The sequence below is a fragment of the Lactuca virosa genome, chromosome 1, assembly GCF_052849685.1.
Source record: "Lactuca virosa cultivar CGN04683 chromosome 1, Lactuca_virosa_CGN04683_v6, whole genome shotgun sequence".
Classification (NCBI taxonomy): Eukaryota; Viridiplantae; Streptophyta; class Magnoliopsida; order Asterales; family Asteraceae; genus Lactuca; species Lactuca virosa.
The window spans coordinates 74,267,871-74,291,088 of NC_136426.1; the positions used below are offsets into that span (position 1 = coordinate 74,267,871).

A 23,218-nucleotide genomic window follows, 5' to 3' on the forward strand; every position below is an offset into this window, starting at 1 on the left:
CAATTGAAATGCAAGTTCAAACAGAGTATAGAATGAGTAGAAGAAGAATTAATCCAAACATGCACACATCTATAACACATAAATGTCAATTACACCTTGGGAAACACACAGTTACATCCCCTAACACAGACACAGACACATACTATTTATATCACCCCAGCAGCACACGAGTGCACAACCACACACGCGTGTGCGGCCGCACACGGGGTGTACGGACGCACACACGAGTCCGGCCGCACACAGATATACAAAAGTTACACACACACCATAGACAACCCTAAGACCCAAACAAGATCATTACAAGATAAATGCCTAGCACAAACCACTAAATCATAGCCTATCACTTTGGTTTTCTCCAATCCTCATCATACTTATCCCCACTCGAGTAGCAAACTTGAGCCTTTTTATTCCCGTTATCATCTAAGCTACAATCCTTGGTCAAGTGTGGACCATTACACCTTTCACATCCAACTCTTATTGCATGAATTGATTGGTCCATTTGGGTCAATCTTCGGTCCATAGTATTCAACATCGCCATCATAGCAGCCATCTCTTCAAAATGTGCACCCCCACTGACTTTTGTTCCATCTTGTCTTGGGTTGTGGTACTCACGAGAGTGTTTCGTGAATTCTTCAACTAACTCCTTGACCTCCCTTAGATTTTTCTTTGTTAGTGGCCCTTGAGAATCAAGGAGTTGCCTTGTCATAACATTAACCCCATCATATAAAATAGATATCTCTTGTTGAACATTAAGATCATGTTGAGGACAATTTCTTAACAATCCTTTGTAACGCTCCCATGCCTCGTATAGTGACTCCCCCGGTTGTTGCTAAAAGTTGGATATTGCCTTCTTGAGTTTAGCTATCTTCGATGGTGGGAAAAATTGGTCCAAAAATTGTTCGCGCATCTGAGCCCAAGTAGTGATTGTACCAGGTGGAAGTGCTTTTAACCAATCTTTAGCAGCTCCCTTAAAAGTAATGGGAAGCATCCTTAGCAAGATGGTATCTCTATTAACATTTGGGACATTGAAATAATCTGCAATGTATATGACCTCAGATGTTTGAAAGCATCCTCATGATCCTTTCCATAAAATGGGATATCATTTAGTACAGTAAGGATGTGTCCCTTCAACTCGAATGTGGCAGTGGCAGGAATCGCGGGTTGTACTAATCCCAGACCAACATCTTCTCGAATACGCTTCTTGTAGGCTCCCATCGACATCTATTCAATGTTCGCCATCTCGTTTCTTGGCTCGTATTCGGGTTCGCTCGTATATAGTCCAAACTCGGTGTCGGATTTGTATTCAACCTTGCTCTTGGCCTTTGAAGATGAACTCGACTCTCCCGTTTTCTTTCCTGACTTCTTTGAGAATACTGACTTGAGTTCTTGTAAAGGTGTCTTCTTTGGTGTTTGATCTTCTTTCACGTTCTTATCCTTCTTGTTATGAAGGGACGACTCTGGATCTTCAAATGGTGGCACCAAAGGTGTGTTAGAGCCTCTGGTCATGAACTCCTGCAAAATAAACAAAATAAAAACGTATAACTGAACAAAAACTAAATAAAAACTTCCTACAGACTGGCCACCACGACGTGGTAAAGGTTACCACCTCGTGTTGTCGCAGAAAAACTAACAGAAATGAAAAACGAAAAAAAACGAGAAAAACACTAAATTCACGTCGTGAGCTAAAGGCTCGTGTCGTGAATCTAGTACTGAAAAAAATGTAAGCTGAAAAAGTAACTTTTTGCAGGTTTAACCCCACAAAAAGGATCGATCAACTTAAAGCAAATAAATCAATGATCAAATAAGCCGTTCCCCAGCAACGGCGCCAAAAACTTGATGCGTGCAAATAACTACAACTAATTTTATATTTATATCCTAACTACCTTAACTAACTAATTGCACCTAGGCAGTGTACCTAGTCAGACTATAGTATAGTTTTGGGTAAGTCGGGTGTCGATCACAGGGAACAGTTTTGACTAATTAATCTAATTACTATTAAATTAACCTAATTATTAACAAAGGAAGGGGTTTTATCTAATTTTGCAAGTTTAGATGAACTTAATTCTTAATACAAATTCAATCAATTAACAAAACACTTATGTTAGTTCGAATCCACTTTCCCTCAATGGTTTATAATTTAGCTATGATGAGTATTGTTGGTACCAATTAAGATAGTATTAGCAATTTAGTTCTAAATCTACTAACATTAATTAATTCATGTAAGTCTAATGTATGGTCACACAATAGTTAACACAGAATCAATTATTGAATATGATTGGAGCCATGTAAGATTGATTTGATAAACACAATTATGGTCATAATATGAGTTCTCTAGCACAGCCTAATTCAATGATCCAATTACTTATCTAAGATTGGTTTGATCTTAGCTCTAATAAACTAGTGTTCACTGAATTATTAGGTATTCATATTCATGCAGCTTCATATTCACTGACTACACAGAACAAGAATTTAAAGCAATCAAATACTAAATCAAACATGCTAGGTTCAATCAATCTAACACAAGCACAATACCAACAAGTAAAGTCAAATCTAATGTATTAAAACCATGAGTTCCAGCTTCATCTAGCTAACAGAAGCAGCTAGATTTAGCTGGACATATTAGCAATTAAACAAACACAAGTCATATTAAAAAGCATACTAAATGTACCAAACTATAAGTCAACTTATGAACTTTTCTTCTCCTTTTGTGTTGATACCCTATTCCAGAACTTCTTCTCTTCTGAAATTCGTCTTTAGGAACCCTCCAAGGCAGCCAAAAGTCCCTCAAGTAGTAATGGACAAGGATATATATATTTTCCGATTTTTCCAAGTTCACGTCGTGAGCCGATAAGCCTCACGTCGTGAATACGAGAAAAACGTGTTCGACAAGGACTCTTTCATCTGGTGCATATCTTCTAGAATAGTCCACTCACGTCGTGAGTCTTCAATTATTCACGTCGTGAGTACGTGCTTTGTTGATTTTTTATTCTTCTTTCCTTCAAGCCTCCAAAGTTCCATGTTTTGTCAACTTTAGTCCCTCTCTTCGAAAATGTTTCTATTTGGCTGCAAAATATAATTTAAGCCTATAAGTACCATTATTCTTTGCAAATAACCAAATTATTAATAAAAATGTAAATAAATATTGCCTAATAATATGTATAAATATGGCAATATCACCTAGCAATCTATCATAACTCCTAAGCAGCAGCTCAAAATTCCGATCTTAAAACCATGCGATTGAAATCCATCTTCGCGATCAGATTCAACATACTCTTCCTTTAAGCTTCCTTTCCTTCGCATGATCCTACAAACATCAAAATGCAACCTTGTCACATCATGTATTAAGAAGCAACAATTAGGAACTTAATAGAGTTAGACAGTAGACTTACCTGAAGCAGAGTCAAACTTTTCGATTATACCTTTTCTCAGATCTTTCAGGTAGTTAAGGCAGCTTCGCAACCAATGCCCCTTCTCTTGGCAATAGAAACATCTAGACTCTTTGGGAATGGTACATGGGACAATCTCAGACTTAGCCTTTCTCTTTCCCTTGGAAAGAGAAATCTTTTATGAACCTCCAATGTTTCCATTGTCAATGTCCATGGAAGTTTGGGGAGTAGATCTTCCAATCAATTTTGCTTTTCTAGTGTGCCAAATCATTGTTGATTCAGTAGCAACAAGCAAATAGTTAAGATCAATAAGGGTCATGTCGTGGTCGGTCACATAGTAGTCCTTAATGAACTCATTATATGACTCAGGAAGTGATTGAAAAACCCAGTCAACAGCCAACTCCCTTGAGACTTCGATAGCCAATACTCTCAGCCTGTCAATATGTGACTTTATCTCCAAGACGTGAGTACACACAGGCCTTCCATCTTCATGTTTCATTGCAAGTAGGGCTTGAGTGACCTTGAATTTTTCAAGTCTTTGAATTTGTAGGTTAGGGAGAATTATTGGAGGAGGTGGAGGAAGTGAAGTATGACTTCCACGATCCAACCATGGGACATCATCTTCAAGAGGAAAGCTTGTTCCAAAAGATTTGGGAAGACCATAGTTGTCTGAACTAGACATCTACAATGGGAGAAATTCAAGTTAGTTGATTTAAGTCCTTAATATAACACCCAAATGAAATATTAAGGGTAGGACCCAACACAATATTTTACAATTTGGAAGAGGGATGTCGTAATCTAAACTGGAAAATATTTGAAGGTAGGTAAATGACGATTTACCAATTTCCACCACGAAAAACGAAAAAGAATTTTAGGTTTTAAGTGAACTGAAACTCCTAGATCCTTTGAGATTCATTGAACAATTCAATGGCATGTTTAAATCTCGATTGTGCCCTTCAAGTTTGTGACTGGGATGTCGAGGATCACAAACAAGGTGTGAATAACCATGCAAATTAGCTTGGTACACCCAATGTTACAACCACCTAATCAATGTGCCGGTTAACCACACAAGCTCTATTGATCTATGCTTAACATCAAGCTACCCTTTGCCACACACTGTCAGTCCCAGATTAGTGTGTCGGTTAACCACACACGCTCCACTAACGACTTAACAAGGTGCAAAGTGCAATTTCATGGGTTAGCACCATATTCACATTTTCCTAAGTAACTAAGATTTGGGAATTTATAAGTGTTTAGTTACTTCATATTTATCATTATACTTTTAATGAAGGGAGAATTAGAGTCATATCCTACCCGTTCGGCTAATGACCCTCCACCAGTCAAGGAAGCGGTGGGTGAGAGTGGACACCCATTAAACTGCCATTTTATAGGCAGTAACCTTATACCCCCTTATAGACCGGCTTCGTGAATGAGGCCTACTAACGGTAAGACTGACTTTGTTCTTATACATATATATAAATATTAAACCTATAATATTATAATAGTATAAGGGCAGAATTTTAAACTTTAAAATTCTAGGGTTTGGAATTAAATGTGTCAAAAGAAGACTCTACATTTACAAATTCCAGAACTTGAGGGCAAGTTTTGAACTTTTCAAAAACTTTTGGAATCCATAACATATGAGTTTAATATAGGATTTAATGAAAAGACTCTTGAAAATCCATAACTTGAGGACAAGTTATGGAGTTCATAAAAACATTTATGGAAAAAGACTCTTCAAGTTCATAACCTACAAGTTTAATGAAGTCTTTTAAAAGAAAAACTTTTCATTTTCCATAACTTGAGGACAAGTTATGGAATTCATCAAAATCATTTAGATCAAAAATTATAACAAGAAAATCAAACAATTTGTCTATGATCTAAATTAAACTCATAATAACAAGACAATTCACATCAAACAAATTTCATGTAATTAGCTAACCATATAAACTAATACAAAACATGAAACTTTGACAATTATCTTTTAAATTGGATAAGCATGATCATTACCACATTAAAAACATGTTTATAAGTTCAAAAATAGTTTAGGGTAATGATCCTAGTCCAATTCCAGCCAAAACACTCGAAAAAATGCATTCTGGGGCACCAACTCGTCGAGTGTATGAACCAACTCGGCGAGTTGGATGAATTTGTGCTTGGACTCGGCGAGTCCCCCAGTGGAATCGGCGAGTCCACTATCCAGAACAACAGAAAATAGATTTTTAAAGCATTTTCAAGCAGGTAGCATCAAGTATAATTGAAAACAACCCTAGGCTCTGATACCACTGTTGGGTTTTTGAGCATTCTAACACTTCTATGGTGTACATGCAATACTAGATGCTTTGGATCTATGTTTTCTCTATTATACATGCATACATTCAATATTCCAAAGAATCATCCTAACTAGCATATAATGGAGTATAAACAACATGAAATACAAGTTAGATGACATACCTTTTAGTGTAGTTGAAACCTTGAACCTTTAAGAACTTAGTGCCCCAAGTGTTGCACCTCAAATGGAATCACACAACACCACCAACAAATGGAGGAACTTGAGAAGATGTCACTTGCACTCATAAAAACGACTTGCCCTCTTGTGTTTCCACTCTCTTAGGTCTAGGTAACCACTAATGCCAATTTCATGAGCTAGAGGGGTTCTTATATAGTGTGGCAAATTAGAGTTACACCATGTAAATCCTAATGACTTTCCATATCCCTCATGCTCCATGGGATAAAACCTCCATGGAGTATCCATGGGTCACCACATGGGTTTAGCCCAACATGAAGAACTATGGATCATAAGCCCACATTATAAGAATGAATGATTTACATAATCAATCCCCATATATTTAATTAGTCTCTTTTGATCACAAAATTAATTCCAAATTAATTCTTGATCAATACTAATTAAATAATATGATTTCATATTAATATATTAGACCTTATAATATATTAATAAATCATAAATAACCTCTTCTCAATTATCCATCCTTCAGATTGTTCCGGTGCCATGCAACCCAAATGGACCATGCTACTCTCGGGTCAAGTACATACCAATTATAGCTATGGACTTAGACACTAATCCAACAATGGATACCCGGGAGGAGGGTAAGGCGACCGTGGATGATGTGCCAACTGTGCGGGAGTATCCGGACGTGTTCCCGGAGGACTTGCCTAGGGTACCTCCAGAGATACATGTGGAGTTCAGGATTGACCTAGTCCCGGGTACAACTCCGATAGCCAAGGCACCGTATAGGTTGGATTCTCCCGAGATGCAGGAGTTGTCTACACAGCTACAGGAGCTATTAGACAAGGGATTTATCAGGCCGAGCAGTTCACATTGGGGAGCCCTGATTCTGTTTATGAAAAAGAAGGACGGGTCTCACCGGATGTGTATAGAATACCGAGAGTTGAATAAGGTAACGGTGAAAAACCATTATCCACTCCTGAGGAATGACGATCTCTTCGACCAGCTTCAGGGATCATCTTGGTTTTCCAAGATCGATTTACGTTCTGACTATCACCAAATGAGAGTCAGAGATGAGGATGTACAGAAGACTGCTTTCCGGACTCGCTATGGCCACTATGAATTCGTGGTGATGCCATTTAGGCTCACCAATGCTCCAGTCGCATTCATGGATCTCATGAACCGCGTATGCAGACCGATGCTGGATCGGTCTGTGATAGTCTTTATCGATGATATCTTGGTTTATTCCAACACGTAGGAGCAGCACGAGGAGCACTTGAGGAAGGTGCTGGAGACACTAAGGAGGGAGAGACTTTTCATAAAGTTCTCCAAGTGCGAGTTTTGGTTGCGCGAGGTGCAGTTTTTGGGGCACCTCATCAACCAGAACGGTATACTGGTCGATCCGAACAAGGTGGAGGCCGTGATGAGATGGGAGGTTCCAAGGTCTCCATCCGAGATTCGGAGCTTCCTCGGTTTAGCAGGCTATTATCGAAGATTCATTCAGGATTTCTCCAAGATAGCGGTATCCCTTACCCGGCTGACAAAGAAGTTGGTGACTTTCTGTTGGGGGCCTGAGCAGCAGGCGGCTTTCGAGACTTTGAGACAGAGTGCCAGTTTCTATGATTTCTGAAAGGGATGTGCGGTTCACTTCCAGATTCTGGAAGAATTTTCATGACGAGTTGGGTACTCGTCTGCACTTCAGCACGACTTTCCACCCGCAGACGAATGGTCAGAGCGAGCGGACCATCCATACCTTAGAGGATATGCTGTGGGTGTGAGTTTTAGACTTCGGTGGTAGCTGGGATACCTACCTTCCCTTGGCAGAGTTTTCCTATAATAATAGCTACCACGCAAGTATCGACCAGCCTCCCTTCGAGATGCTTTACGGGAGGAAGTGCAAGACCCCAATATGCTGGGGTGAGGTTGGGCAGAGAGTCATGGGGAGTATCGAGGTGGTACTCAAGACGATGGAGAAGATCCAACAGGTCCGGAGTAGACTCCAGATGGCCCAGAGTCGGAAGAAGAGCTACGTCGACAGACGCCGATCGGACTTGGAGTTTCAGGTCGGGGAAATGGTCATTCTGAAGGTATCACCTTGGAAAGGGGTCATCCGCTTCAGAAAACGGGGAAAGTTGGGCCCCAAGTATATCAGGCCTTTCAGTGTGGTAGCCAAGGTGGGAAAGGTAGCATATCGGTTGGACCTTCCGGAGGAGCTTAGATAGATCCACAACACTTTTCATGTTCCGTAGCTGCAGAAGTGCATAGCCGATGATTCCGCGGTGGTTCCTCTGGAGGACATACATGTGGATGACCGCCTGAACTACATCGAGACGCCTATAGCCATTCTCGACAGGAAGACGAAGGCTCTGAGAAACAAGGAAGTAGTACTGGTGAAGGTGCAATGGCAGCACCGTAAGGGCTCGGAATGGATGTGGGAGCTAGAGGACGAGATGGGGGAGCATTACCCCGAGTTATTCCCAGCAACAACAACAAACTTCTAGGACGAAGTCTAATTCAAGCGGGGGAGATCTGTAACATCCGATTCATCAGGTATTTCCCTTCGATTTAATTAAACATAATATATGGTAATTGTGAGAAAGACCGTACGTTGGGCATACGTAGTGTACGCACGGCATACACGTTCAAGGCGTGAAGCGGGGGGAAGCCTTGTGTACGTTGGGCGTACCCAGACGTACGCTGGGCGTAACCTGTCCAGTTGCAAACCCTAAATTTTAGGGTTTGCATCATATATAAAGACATTAACTCTGTCCCAAACGTCATTCCCTAGGCTCCACTGTCCCTAAAGAGTAGAAATCGAACCCTAAACCTCTTACATGCTTTGTGAGCTAATTTAGTGCACTTTTGGGTGATTTTTGGTGGTTTTGAAGAAGAAGAAGAAGTTAGAAGAATGAGCAAGAACGTGGGAGGAGTTTGTAGATCTAGGATTTTAGCATCTTTTCTGACTCATTTGAGGTATCAAGCTTCAAACTTGACCATTGCATGCTTAGTTGTAGTTTTTGGGTGTTTTATGTGACATTTTGACTCCATAATTGAGATTTTTTGTGTTCTAGTAGTTCCAGCCCATAAGAGTTATCCTTCTAGGCTCTTGGAAGCATTTAGAGTCATAAAAATCGAGCCTTGATGGTTAAGCCACAACCATGCAAGTGTTAGATGGTCAGAAAGTGTGTTTTAGGACTTAAATCATGTCTTAACCCCCATCCATGCATGTAAAGATATAAAGTTTGTAACTTTATGGTTTTGAACATCTTAAAGGACCTGGATCTATGTTTTGGATGTTAGGATTTAATGGATTAAGTCACAAAGGAATTCTAAGGAAACTGGCTAGTACGTTGCGCGTACTGGGTCAACCTCCCCGAAGTGGTCAAGACCAGCGTACGTTGGGCGTACGTGCCAGGTACGCCGTACATACACATGCAGAGTGGTTAACATGGGTTTTTGGGCCTTAGAAGATTGGGCCTCATGGCCCATGGTTAAGGCCTCTAGGCCTAGGACTGAGATTTATGGTATTGGGCCCTATTGAGCTTTAAAGCTTAAAGTAATGGACTTGGGCCTTAAATTGATTATGGATTGGGCCTTGGGGAAAAGGCCCATTAGGGCAAGGACTAGGGGACCTTTCCTTGGGACAGGAATCAGAAGTTGGGCCTTAAGAGAGTTATAGTTGGACCTAATAACTAACTAGGGGACTTGTTATGCTTTAGGGAGTGGAGTCCTGAGCCATCCGAGGAGTACGATTTCGACATACACAGTTGAGGTGAGTTACCTTCCTGTATGAGTGGGTCGAAGTTACTAATGCCGACCCACTAGTAGTTGTTTGTAGTAGAGATGATTGTGTTTGTGATAATTGTCTGGTATACCACTATCTGTTATGTTTTATGTGCTTACTTGCTATGATATTATGTGGTAGTGGTGGGGGTGAAATAGACCCAGTATCCGGTTGGAATAAGACCGAAGGGGAGGCCAACACCCAGATATGCTCGACAGTATCCGGTTGGAATAGACCGGAGGGGAGGCCAGAACTCAGATATGCTCGGCAGTATCTGATTGGAATAGACTGAAGGGGAGGCCATCACTCAGATATGCTCGGCAATATCCGGTTGGAATTGACCGAAGGGGAGGCCAACACCCAGATATGCTCGGCAGTATCCGGTTGAAATAGACCGAAGGGGAGGTCGACACCCAGATATGATTATCAATGTATTTTTCGTATGGTATGTGGTATGATGGGGGAACTCACTAAGCTTTGTGCTTACTGTAGCACCTGGTTCCTGGTATGTATTTTATTTGAGTATTTTGCATTTTTGGCCTGGGACTCGGCGAGTTGAAGGACCAACTCGTCGAGTAGAAACGGATTTGATTCGGGATTTAAATGACGGACTCGTCGAGTCGGCTGCAGACTCGACGAGTAGGCTCTGACTGGACAAAAACCCTAATCTAAGGGTTTGCACCCTATTTAAACGTCTCATTCAGCCACCCTTCGTCCCTATTGCTTCCAGAAAACCCCCATAGCAAACCCTAGCCGTTTGTATAAAAGCTAAGGCTTTTGTGGTGCTTCTTGGTGATTTTGAATTCAAAGGAGAAGGAAAAGCCTAGAGGAATCAAGAGGATACCAAGGGAGTTCAAGTTTGTGCACCATTTGTAGTTCACAGAAGGTATAAAGTCGATACCTTGCTTGTTCTTTTGCTAGATCCCTTTTTGGGGAGATTTAGGGCTTTTATAAGTCATTCTTGGTAACTAACCATGATTGCAAGCATGGTTGGGGGTTGAGGCTTCGGATCTAGGACCATGAAGGAGTTACAAGGCAGAAAAGGGTTGCTTTTGCACCCATGGAAGCCCCCCATGCAACCCAAGAGTCTCTTTTAGAGCCTTTTTGACTCAAAGTCCCATGCATGCACGTAAAGTTCATAACTTTACGTGCTAGATCGAGTTTAGGGACCTAGATCTATCATTTCGACAAGAGTTGTACACCAGAAATCGAAGAAATAAGACTTGGACTGTATCGACTCGGCGAGTCGTTCTTGGGACTCGGCGAGTCCGAGGCTAGACTTCCCTTTTCTGTTATGGGTCAAAGAGACCCAGTGGAGTGCTGGAAAGGTTTTTAGAAGGTCCGGGGGAGTGACCCAGCGTATTGGGCTAAGCCATAGTCCTGGAGTTCATAGGACTCGGCGAGTCCAAGGCAATCTCCCAACTCTTGAAGATGAACTCGACGAGTTGTTCATACAACTCGGCGAGTCGAGGACAGGACTGGTTCTTAGGATGAGGATGAACTCGACGAGTTGTTCATACAACTCGACGAGTCGGATGAAGGTTCATTCGATGCTTGTATAGAAGGAGAAATCGTCGAGTCATTTCTAAACTCGACGAGTAGAGACGTGGATGAGGACAGTTAAAAGGTTAGGGACTTGACGAGTTGACGGCCCAACTCGGCGAGTCAGGTCAACTGGAAGTTGACTTTGACTTTGACTTTGACTTGGACTTGGTCAGGGGTAAAATAGTCATTTTACCCTAAGAATAGATATCAGATTCTGACTGAGTGTTTTGTGGGGATTATAGCCGGAGGATTTCCGGAGCAGCAGCAGACAGAGATTTCCCACACAGATTATCAGCAGCTACTCGTACGAGGTGAGTTACCTTCCAGTAGCGGTGGGTCTACGGCCACAATGCCGGCCCACCAGTAGGAGTTGTATGTTGGATGATTGTCTTCGTGATATCATCCAGGTTTGCTACTACCTGATATGTTATATGCTAGCATAATATGTTATATGTGATAGTAGTAGAGTTCGGTTGTTAGGACCGAAGGGTAGGTCAGGCACCCCAGATATGTCTGACAGTATGTGATGATATGTTGATATGCTGGCATGATATGTTATATGTGATAGTGGTAGTAGGAAGGGAATAGTCCCCAAGTTCGGTTGTTAGGATCGAAGGGTAGTTCGGACACCCCAGATATGTCTGATAGTATGTATGTGTTATGATAAATGTGATAGTAGCAATAAGGGGTGGAATAGTCCCCGAGGTTCGGTTGTTAGGACCGATGGGTAGGTCAGCACCCCAGAACGGCTTGACACGGGTAGGTCAGCACCCCAAAATGGCTTGACACGGGTAGGTCGGCACCCCAGAATGGCCGTACGGGTAGGTCGGCACCCCAGAATGGTCGTACCGGGTAGGTCGGGCACCCCAGAATTGCCTGGCAGTATGTATGCTATATGATTGTATGGTATGTGGTACGATGGGGGAAACTCACTAAGCTTCGTGCTTACAGTTTATAGTTTTGGTTTCAGGTACCTCTTCAGCGAAGGGGAAGGAGCTGGCGCGGTAGCAGCACATCATACACACTCGCATTGATTTTCCGCACTTGAGATATTCTGGGGTTGTACTCTGACATGATGCTATTTTATGACTTGGGTTTTCAGACATGATATATTTTATGTGGTTTTTTTACGAATGCTTTTATAATCAGTTAATTAAAATGAAATTTTTGGACTCAAAATTTGGGATGTTACAAGTTGGTATCAGAGCCCTGGTTTGAGGGATTCGGACACACCCTCGGGGTTGTCTGGACTCAAATCGAGGGATTAAAAGCTTTTTACAAGAAAATGGTTTTCTAAAAGATAAGTCAAAGGAGCTTTGAGAAAGAACGAAGTGTGTGATGTGCGCGACCGGCCGAGCTCAAGTAAGTATTCCCCAAAGTACCCATACAAGTTTATGTTATGTTTATCAGCTTCAGTAGAACAGCATGCTAGAATAGGACTAAGGATCTAGGAATGATGCCTTATGTGCCTGCTTTATGTGTTTCAGCTTATGAGAATTGCATGCTAGTATTGAGTAGACAGCAGTAGGATAGCCTGTTTAGGTTATACCTGATAGTATGAGCTTAGCATTGTATGCTAGTACAGTTTCCTGTTATGAGGATAGGATTGCTTGAGATCGTTCCCTTTGTCTGAATGTTGCACGCTTTGTGCTATATGGGACTCTGAGTGATGGGAGTTAGCCATTAGGTGGATACGTCACGTCACATGTGATCAGGGTTGAATAATCTCATAGTGCTGGATTTGGCCCTATTGCACAGCTCTTGTCTGAGTCTAACCGTTGTAGGGACGAGTCTTTTACTCGAAGGATTATCTGAGCCTCGTCACATGTGATGGTATTCAGGTGATGACTAATTGGCATTACGAGGAGGCCTTCAGCAGCTGAGGACTGGTTTGGGTAGAGTCATAGATTTCCCTAGGGCAATCCTAGGATGAGAGTAGCAGAGATCAGTAGTAGTAGAAGGGACTTGGTGGAGTCGAGGCAGTTCTTGAGGAGAGTACGGATAGATGTGGAAGGTAGTATGGGCCCGTACTACTGAAAGCAGAGGATTCGTACTTGAATCGAGGAAGGCTGAGGCAAGACCAGGGAACTTGTGATGGGTGTGATCCCTCTAGATGTATCAGTATCACTGACGGTTGTCATTATGTATTGCAGAATGGTGGTACTACGTCCGAGGCCAGCAGTTGGCAGCTCAGGAGAGGGATCGGGTTCGGGTTCAGGTTCCGAACCAGTGGATGAGAGGCTACGCGAGTTCATCGCGTCCGAGATCACTAGAGGCATCCTTGATGCGACCCCGGTCATCTTTGGGTCGATCAAGGAAGGGATTGTCGAGCTGATGGAGGATCGCCTCTGGGCGTTCAGGAGCGACATGGCGACCAGCCAGTCGGGATCACGCACACTGTCCTTTAAGGACTTCAGGGGCAGTGGTGCGCCGGATTTCCATGGGGTAAAGGACCCCATTGTGGCCAGACGGTGGATTGCAGACATTGAGTCTGCACAGTTGACCAGTTTCTGCCCCGAGGGGTCGAAGGTGAGATATGCAGCAAGGTGCTTGAGAGACAGGGCCAGGGATTGGTGGGAGTCGGTTGGTGACTCTCTGGGAGCCTCGGCTGTTGAGTCTATGACATGGCCGGACTTTATGACCCGGTTCAGGAGTGAGTTCGCGCCAGCTGTGGAGCTTCAGCAGCTGGCCAGGGAGTTTTTGGATATGAGACAGACTACAGAGACTGTGGCGGAGATCATTGCCAAGTTCCGGGAGAGAGCGTTACTGGTGCCCCAGTATGCGGGAGATGAGGATATGAGGAGGACCCGCTACCATGACATGCTACGAGCTGACATTCGGGAGCATGTTAGTTTTTCAGCTTGCCCTACCCTGGATTCCATGATTGCCAGGGCAAGGAAGAGGGAGATTGATCTGGAGCATATCCGGAAGAGGAAGGTAGAGGAGGGACAGATGACTGGGGCTTCAAGGAAGAAGCCCAAGGGATCAGATGGTAGGCCGAAAGGCCAGTCAGGACAGGGCCGCTGCAGGAAATGCGGCAGGCCGCACGAGGGGGCGTGTAGGTTGGGATCTTCGGGCTGCTACAAGCGCGGCAAGACGGGGCACTTCAGCAGGGATTGTATCGCCCCTGCACCCACTATTCTGACATCTGAGTTGCTGTGTTTCCACTGCAACCAGAGGGGTCACAAGAAGGCCAATTGCCCCCAGTTGACAGCAGCAGCGCCAGTGAAGGCGCCAGCTCCAGCGACCCTGCGGATTACTGATGGCCGGCAGGGCAAGGTAGAGGCTCCAGTGGTGAGGAGCCGGGCTTTCCAGTTGACTACCGAGGAGGCACGCGCCGCACCCGATGTGGTGACGGGTATGATTCTTTCCCTCTGATCTATTTATATGATGTTTATGATATTGATATATGCTCTGTATGTACATGTTAGGATCGTTCCATGTGAACGGTATTCCGGTACAGGTGTTGTTTGATTCAGGTGCCACTCGATCTTTTGTTTCTCTTGCGCTCAGCAAGAGGTTTTCTGAGTCTTCGGGAAAGTTGGATTACCCTTTAGAGGTAGAGATTGCCGACGATCGATCGGTGCGAGCATCAGCAGTTTTCTGAGATTATGTGTTGAGGTTATTCGAGGAGCGATACCTGGTAGACTTGATTCCCATTCCGTTGCGTGGGAACAATGTGATTATAGGCATGGACTGGTTGAGCCCTAATGGGGCAGTGATAGATTGTACACAACAGTTAGTGCGGGTCAGGACCCCAGGTGGGGGAGATTTGGTGATCCACGGCGAGAGACCGCAGCGTGGACCCACCGTGTGTTCAGCAACAAGGGCTAGGCGCTACCTTCAGCAGGGTTGTGCTTGGTATGTCGCCTATGTCATGGATACCCAGGAGGCGGGTAAGGTGACGGTGGGCGATGTTCCAGTGGTGCGAGACTATGCAGATGTGTTCCCAGAGGAGATTCCTGGGATACCCCCGGAGCGGCAGGTGGAATTCAGGATCGACCTTGGCCCTGGTGCGGCTCCGATAGCCAAGGCACCGTATCGGTTGGCTCCTCCCGAGATCCAGGAGTTGTCTACACAGCTGCAGGAGCTGTTAGACAAGGGATTCATTAGACCGAGCAGTTCACCCTGGGGAGCCCCGATTCTGTTCGTGAAAAAGAAGGACGGGTCACATCAGATGTGTATAGATTATAGGGAGCTGAATAAGGTAACGGTGAAGAACCGTTACCCACTCCCGAGGATTGATGACCTCTTTGACCAGTTACAGGGAGCATCTTGGTTCTCCAAGATTGATTTACGTTCAGGGTATCATCAGATGAGGGTCAGAGAGGAGGATGTGCAGAAGACTGCGTTTCGGACACGTTATGGCCACTATGAGTTCGTGGTGATGCCTTTCGGGCTCACCAATGCTCCTGCCGCGTTCATGGACCTCATGAACCGCGTGTGTAGACCGATGCTGGATCGGTCAGTGATAGTTTTCATCGATGATATCTTGGTTTACTCCAAGACACAGGAGGAGCATGAGGAGCATCTGCGAGAGGTATTGGAGACTCTACGGAGGGACAGCTTGTACGCCAAGTTCTCCAAGTGCGAGTTTTGGTTGCGCGAAGTGCAGTTCCTTGGGCACCTTGTCAACCAGAACGGTATTTTGGTCGACCCGGCCAAGGTAGAGGCCGTGATGAGATGGGAGGTTCCGAAGTCTCCATCCAAGATTCGGAGTTTCCTGGGATTAGCCGGCTATTATCAGAGATTCATCCAGGACTTCTCCAAGATAGTCGTACCTTTGACGCGGTTAACGAAGAAAGCCGTAGTTTTCCATTGGGGGCCTGAGCAGCAGGCGGCGTTCGAGACACTGAGACAGAGGTTGTGTGAGGCGCCAATCTTAGCCCTGCTAGAGGGCGTAGAGGATTTTGTTGTGTACTGTGACGCGTCTATTTCGGGTTTGGGCGCAGTATTGGTGCAGAGGGGGCATGTCATCGCCTACGCTTCGAGGCAGCTGAAGCCTCACGAGGCGAATTATCTGACGCATGATTTGGAGTTGGGGGCTGTTGTGTTCGCCCTCAAGATTTGGCGTCATTACCTATATAGGGTACGTTGTACCATTTACACGGACCACAAGAGTTTGAGGTACCTCATGGATCAGCCGAATCTGAACATGAGGCAGCGTCGGTGGTTGGACGTGGTGAAGGATTATGATTGCGAGATCCTTTACCACCCGGGGAAGGCCAATGTGGTGGCAGACGCGCTTAGCCGCAAGGCGGCGCCGATCAGGGATATCTGGATGCGGATGACCGTGGTGACTCCGCTGCTGGAGCAGATCCGAGAGGCCCAGCAGGAGGCTGTAAAGGAGGAACATCGGAAGAGCGAGCGTATAGTAGGTCAGGTTTCCTCCTTCGACTATGATAGCCGAGGGTTATTGACACTACACCGCAGGGTGTGGGTTCCATACCACGTGGGTGTGCGCCAGGTTCTGATGGAGGAGGCGCACAAATCCCGATTCTCCATTCATCCCGGGGCGACGAAGATGTATAGAGACCTTCGTCTTGACTATTGGTGGCCCTGCATGAAGTGGGATGTAGCATGGTATGTGGAGCGGTGCTTGACCTGCAGGAAGGTCAAGGCCGAGCACCAGAGGCACATGGCAAGATGCATCCGTTGGATATTCCCCTGTGGAAGTGGGAAGATATCACTATGGACTTCATCACCAAACTTCCCAGGACCGCGCGAGGAGTGGATTTCATACGGGTCATCGTGGATCGGTTGACCAAGAGTGCCCATTTTATACCGATCCAGGAGAGTGTATCGGCCGAGAAGCTGGCCGACATCTACATTTGGGAGGTGGTAGCTCGGCATGGAGTGCCAGTCTCCGTGATTTCTGACAGGGATGTGCGGTTTACTTCCAGATTTTGGAAGAAATTCCACGACGAGTTGGGTACTCGACTACACTTTAGCACCGCTTTTCACCCGCAGACGGATGGGCAGAGCGAGCGGACCATCCAGACACTTGAGGATATGCTGCGGGCATGCGTATTGGACTTCGGTGGTAGTTGGGATACTTACCTCCCATTGGCTGAGTTCTCGTACAACAACAGCTACCACGCGAGTATTGACCGTCCTCCCTTCGAGATGTTATACCAGAGGAAGTGCAGGACCCCGACATGTTGGGGTGAGGTTGGCTAGAGAGTCATAGGGAGCACCGAAGTGGTGCTCAAGACGACAGATAGGATTCAGCAGGTTCGGAGCAGGCTTCAGATTGCTCAGAGTCGGCAGAAAAGTTATGCCGACAAGCGCCGATCAGACCTGGAGTTTCAGGTCGGGGATATGGTTCTCCTGAAGGTGTCGCCATGGAAGGGCGTCATCCGATTCAGGAAGCGGGGCAAGTTGGGCCCCATGTATATTGGACCCTTCAGGGTTATAGCCCGGGTGGGCAAAGTGGGGTATAGGCTGGACCTGCCAGCCGAGCTCAGTCAGATCCACAGCACATTCCACGTCTCCCAGCTGCGGAAGTGCCTGGTGGACGACTCAGCAGTGGTACCCTTAGAAGATATTCAGGTCGATGACAGCCTGAATTACATTGAGCGACCTGTAGCAATCCTCGACCGGAAGTCAAAGGATATGAGGAACAAGAGGGTCGAGCTGGTGAAGGTGCAATGGCAGCACCGGAAGGGCTCGGAATGGACTTGGGAGCCGGTGGATGAGATGATGGAGCATTACCCAGAGCTTTTCCAGGAACGAGCAGCAGACTTCGAGGACGAAGTCTAAAATAAGTGGGGGAGATTTGTAGCACCTGGTTCCTGGTATGTATTTTATTTGAGTATTTTGCATTTTTGGCCTGGGACTCGGCGAGTTGAAGGACCAACTCGTTGAGTAGAAACAGATTTGATTCGGGATTTAAATGACGGACTCGTCGAGTCGGCTGCAGACTCGACGAGTAGGCTCTGACTGGACAAAAACCCTAATCTAAGGGTTTGCACCCTATTTAAACGTCTCATTCAGCCACCCTTCGTCTCTATTGCTTCCAGAAAACCCCCCATAGCAAACCCTAGCCGTTTGTATAAGAGCTAAGGCTTTTGTGGTGCTTCTTGGTGATTTTGAATTCAAAGGAGAAGGAAAATCCTAGAGGAATCAAGAGGAGACCAAGGGAGTTCAAGTTTGTGCACCATTTGCAGTTCACAGAAGGTATAAAGTCGATACCTTGCTTGTTCTTTTGCTAGATCCCTTTTTGGGGAGATTTAGGGCTTTTATAAGCCATTCTTGGTAACCAACCATGATTGCAAGCATGGTTGGGGGTTAAGGCTTCAGATCTAGGACCATGAAGGAGTTACAAGGCAGAAAAGGGTTGCTTTTGCACCCATGGAAGCCCCCCATGCAACCCAAGAGTCTCTTTTAGAGCCTTTTTTACTCAAAGTCCCATGCATGCACGTAAAGTTCATAACTTTACGTGCTAGATCGAGTTTAGGGACCTAGATCTATCATTTGGACAAGAGTTGTACACCAGAAATCGAAGAAATAAGACTTGGACTGTATCGACTCGGCGAGTCGTTCTTGGGACTCGGCGAGTCCGAGGCTAGACTTCCCTTTTCTGTTATGGGTCAAAGATGTTGGATTAGATATCTAAGCCCATAACTATTATTGGTATGTACTTGACCCGAGAGTAGCATGGTCCATTTGGGTTGCATATCATCAGGACAATTTGTTAGGATGGACTTTTGAGAGAAGGTTATTTATAGTTTATTAATATATTATAAGTTATAATATATTAATATGAAATCATATGTTTTAATTAGTATCGATCAAGAATTAATTTGGAATTAATTTAGTGATCAAAAGAGACTAATTAAATCTATGGGGACTAATTATGATAATTAGTTATATTTATATGTGTTGGGCTTATGATCCATGTTGGACCAAGTATATGTATGGATACATAAAGAGTTGGGCCACATGAACCATGGATCATAAAACCCATGGGTATGGATTATGGGTTATACCCATGACCCTTGGAATCCTACATATAAATAGGTTACTCCATAGCCAAAATCACCACTTCTTTTCTTAGAGAAATATGGAGGTGTTTTGGTGCATGGAATTCTCTCTCAAGAGCCACCTTTGTCCTAGGTGTGTTGTCATTCCATTTGAGGCATTTCATACTATTGGTGCTAAGCTCTTAAGGCCAAATACATCAAGACTTCAAGCCACATAAAAGGTATGTTTCCCTAACTAGTATATTATATGGTTTATGTCAAATGCATGCTAGTTATAGGTTTAATGCCTTGGAAACCATTTGCATGTATAATAGAGAAAACATAGATCCAAGGTATTTAGGGTTGTATGTGCACCATAGGATGTTGTAATATACTAAAACCCAACAGTGGTATCAGAGCCATGGGTTGTTTTCTATTATATTTGATGCAAATGTATTTTTTTTTTCAAGTTGAAGGAAAAAAAAAGAAAAAAAAACATGAAGTTTGTCAAATTTTATGATAATTACTTGATTTTATGAAAAACTAATTATTTATAAAATTTGAGTCACTTTACTACAAGAGTTGAATTAGATCAATTTATTAAAAGATAGAATGATATGATTATTTTATTTGTTTTAAAAGTTTGATCTAAATGGTTTTAAGGAGCTACAAATTTTGTCATAAAATTTTGGAACTCAAAAGTTTTTTTTTAAGTTATGATCTTAAGAGTTTTGAAACTTCCATAAGTTATGGATGTGAAATGTCTCATTTATTAACTCTTTAGGTTATGAATTCCAAGAGTCTTCAAAGGATAATTGTCAAAGTTTCAAGATTTGTATTAGTTTATATGATTATCTAATTTCTTGAAAATTGTTGATGTGAATTATCTTTACTTATGAGTTTAATCTAGATCATAGAAAAATTATTTGATTATTGTGTTAATTAGAATATTTGATCTTAATGGTTTTTATGAACTCCATAACTTGTCCTCAAGTTATGGAAAGTGAAGAGTTTTTCTTTTTAAAGTGTCATTAAGTCTCATAGGTTATGAAAATAGAAGAGTCACTATTTTTAATGTCATCATTAAATGATTTAATGTCTTCCATAACTTGTCCTCAAGTTATGGAACTTGAATTTTTTTTTCATTAAACCTTAATTAAACTCATAAGTTATGAAAAATCCAAGAGTTTTGAAAGGTTTCAAAACTTGTCCTCAAGTTTTGGAATTTGTAAAGTTACCCCCCATGTATACTTTAATTCCAAACTAGACCTTAGAATTTTAAAAGTTTAAAATTCAACCCTTATACTATTATTATAATTTTAATTATATAGATATGTATAAGATAAAGTCGTCTTACCATTAGTAGGCCTCATTCACGAAGCCGGTCTATAAGGGGGGGTATAAGGTTACTGCCTATAAAATGGCAGTTTAATGGGTGTCCACTCTCACTCACCGCTTCCTTGACCGGTGGAGGGTCGTTAGCCGAACAGGTAGGACAAGGACTATAATTCTCCCTTCATTATAAGTATAATGATAAATACTAAGTAACTAAACACTTATAAATTCCCAATCTTAGTTACTTAGGAAAATGTGAATAAGGTGCTAATCCATGAAATTACACTTTGCACTTTGTTTAAGCTGTTAGTGGAGCGTGTGTGGTTAACCGGCACACTAACCTGGACTTAACAAGGTAGGCAAAGGGTAACTTAATGTTTATCATAGTATCGTTGGAGCGTGTGTGGTTAACCGGCACATCGATTGAGGGGTAAATATTAAGGGTACCAAGTATATTTGCATGGTTACTTCACACCTTGTTTTGTGATCCTCGGCATCCCAGTCACAAAACCTGAAGGGCACACTCGAGATTGAAACATGCCATTGAAAAGTTCAATGAATCTCAAAAGAATCTAGGAGTTTCAAAACCAATTAAAACCTAATAATACATTTCGTTTATCTTGGTGGAAATTGGTGAATCGTCATTCACCTACCTTCAAATATTTTATAGCTTGGATTACGGCATCCCTCTTCCAAGTTATAAAATAGTTTGTTGGGTCCTAGCCTTAATATATCATATTGGGTGTTATATTAAGGACTTAAATCAACTTTACGTGAATTTCTCCCATTGTTGATGTCTGGTTTAGACAACAATGATCTTCCCAAACCAAGCTTTCCTAATGAATATGACTTCCCGAGTTTGGCTCATGGAAGTCATACTTCTCTTCCTCCACCTCCTCCAATTATTCTCCGTAACCCACAAGTTCAAGGTCACTCAAGCCCTAATGGCAAGCAAGGTCTATGTGTGATCACATCTTAGAGATGAAGTCACATATTGACAAGCCGGGAGAGTTGGGTGTCAAAGTCTTGAGAAAGTTGGATGTTCAATCACTTTCTAAGTCACATAGTGAGTTCCTTTGGGACTACTATGAAACAGACTATGACATGAACCTTAATGATCATATCTATTTGCTTGGTGCTGCTGAATCAGCAATTATTTGGAACGATAGTAAAGCAAATTTGATTAGAAGATCAACTTCCCAAAAAATTTATGGACAGTGACAATGGTGACACTGGAAATCCAGAAAAAGCATTCTCTTCCCAATGGAAAGGGATTGGCCATAGTCAACCCGGTTGACCAAATGGTAAAGAGAAAGTCTAAGTCTGAGATAGTCCCATTACCAAAGGGTCCATATGTTTATTTTGCCAAAGGAAGGGGCGTTGATTGCAAAGCTGCCAAATTTACCTAAGGATGTTAAAGTCAATAAGTTTGACTCTACATCAGGTAGAGCCCATTATCTAACTCTGTTAAGTTCTATTCTGAGATTCTCATTACATGATGTGACTGGGTCACATGTTGATGTTTTAAGAATCAAAGAATAGAGAGAAATCTTAAAGGAAGTATATGCTGATTCTGATCGCGAAGGTGGATTTCGATCGCATCAGAATTTTGAGCAGTTGCTTGAGAAGTTATGATATATTGCTAAGGAATAGATAACAACAATTTTCCATGTGGATTGTAAGGATAAGTTTTTCCGCAAAGTTTTAAAATAAAAGAAAATTGTTTAATTTTATTTATTTGAAGTATCCTTACAATGGCATTTGTGGAAAATTGTTGCTTATATGATTCCACTGACAGCAATATTGGAAAATGGATTTGATTCTTTCATTTGTGGTAGTGTCTAAATTTACCAAATCAGGAAAGTTCCTCATCACCCAAGTTTCAATTGGACCGAAACTTGGAATCATGCAAGTTGAATAGTATGATGAATGAGAACTTTCAAGCATTAGAAAATCAAGACTAATTACTTGTTCACATGGATGTGTGAGTCAAGTGAAGGACCAAAGTGTAAGTCCCTAATCTGCCTGTGTATCAATCAGATCCGTTTGATGGTGCGGAATCCCAATCAAACGGATGATGTCAGATCAAATAGAAGAGAAGGAGAAGAAGAAGATGATGAATCTTGTATGTATTGATATGAATGAAGATCCGGATACAAGATTCACACACACTAACACACACTCTCTTTTCTCTCTAGTTTCTCTCTTCTTCTCACGTTCATCACTCTATTCCTCACACCCCTCACCCCTATATATACTCGACTGGGCAGCAAACTGGGTTTACGGCCGTAAACGGAGTTTACGGTCGTAAACACCCATTGGGCCGTAAACAGGGTTTACGGTCGTAAACCTGTTTACGGCCGTAAACAGACCATCTGACCGTAAACTCATAAACATTACATAAAAATACATTTTTCCTAGAAAAGCAAAGTATAAACCATATTTTTGACCCAACAATCTCCCCCTTGGTTTATAGCTTTCTTTTCTTTTCTTAATTGACCCAACAAGCTCCCCCTAAAAAGTAGCTGGCTTTTCTTGTTAATCTTCATTGGGAGCTTTCGCTTCAACTTTAATCTTCAAATTCTTCATGACTTCAAGATGAACATATGAATCTTCAATGAATGACTTCATCTTGAGCAGTTGGGCTTTTCTTCAGAATTTGGCTTTGAACGCACATTGGGTGAGGAGGCTTCTTGATAAGATTCTTGAAAGATGGCGCTTTCAGCTTGAGAATCTT

At 43.0% G+C, this 23,218-nt stretch overlaps 1 non-coding gene across 1 annotated transcript; it reads left to right on the top strand.

Annotated features, from left to right (window-relative positions):
- The first annotated feature begins 752 nt into the window (after positions 1–752).
- LOC145151573 (small nucleolar RNA R71) lies at positions 753–859 on the top strand. The gene has a single exon (XR_013732139.1). It is a non-coding gene; the product is annotated as a small nucleolar RNA R71 (small nucleolar RNA).
- Positions 860–23,218: the final 22,359 nt, after the last annotated feature.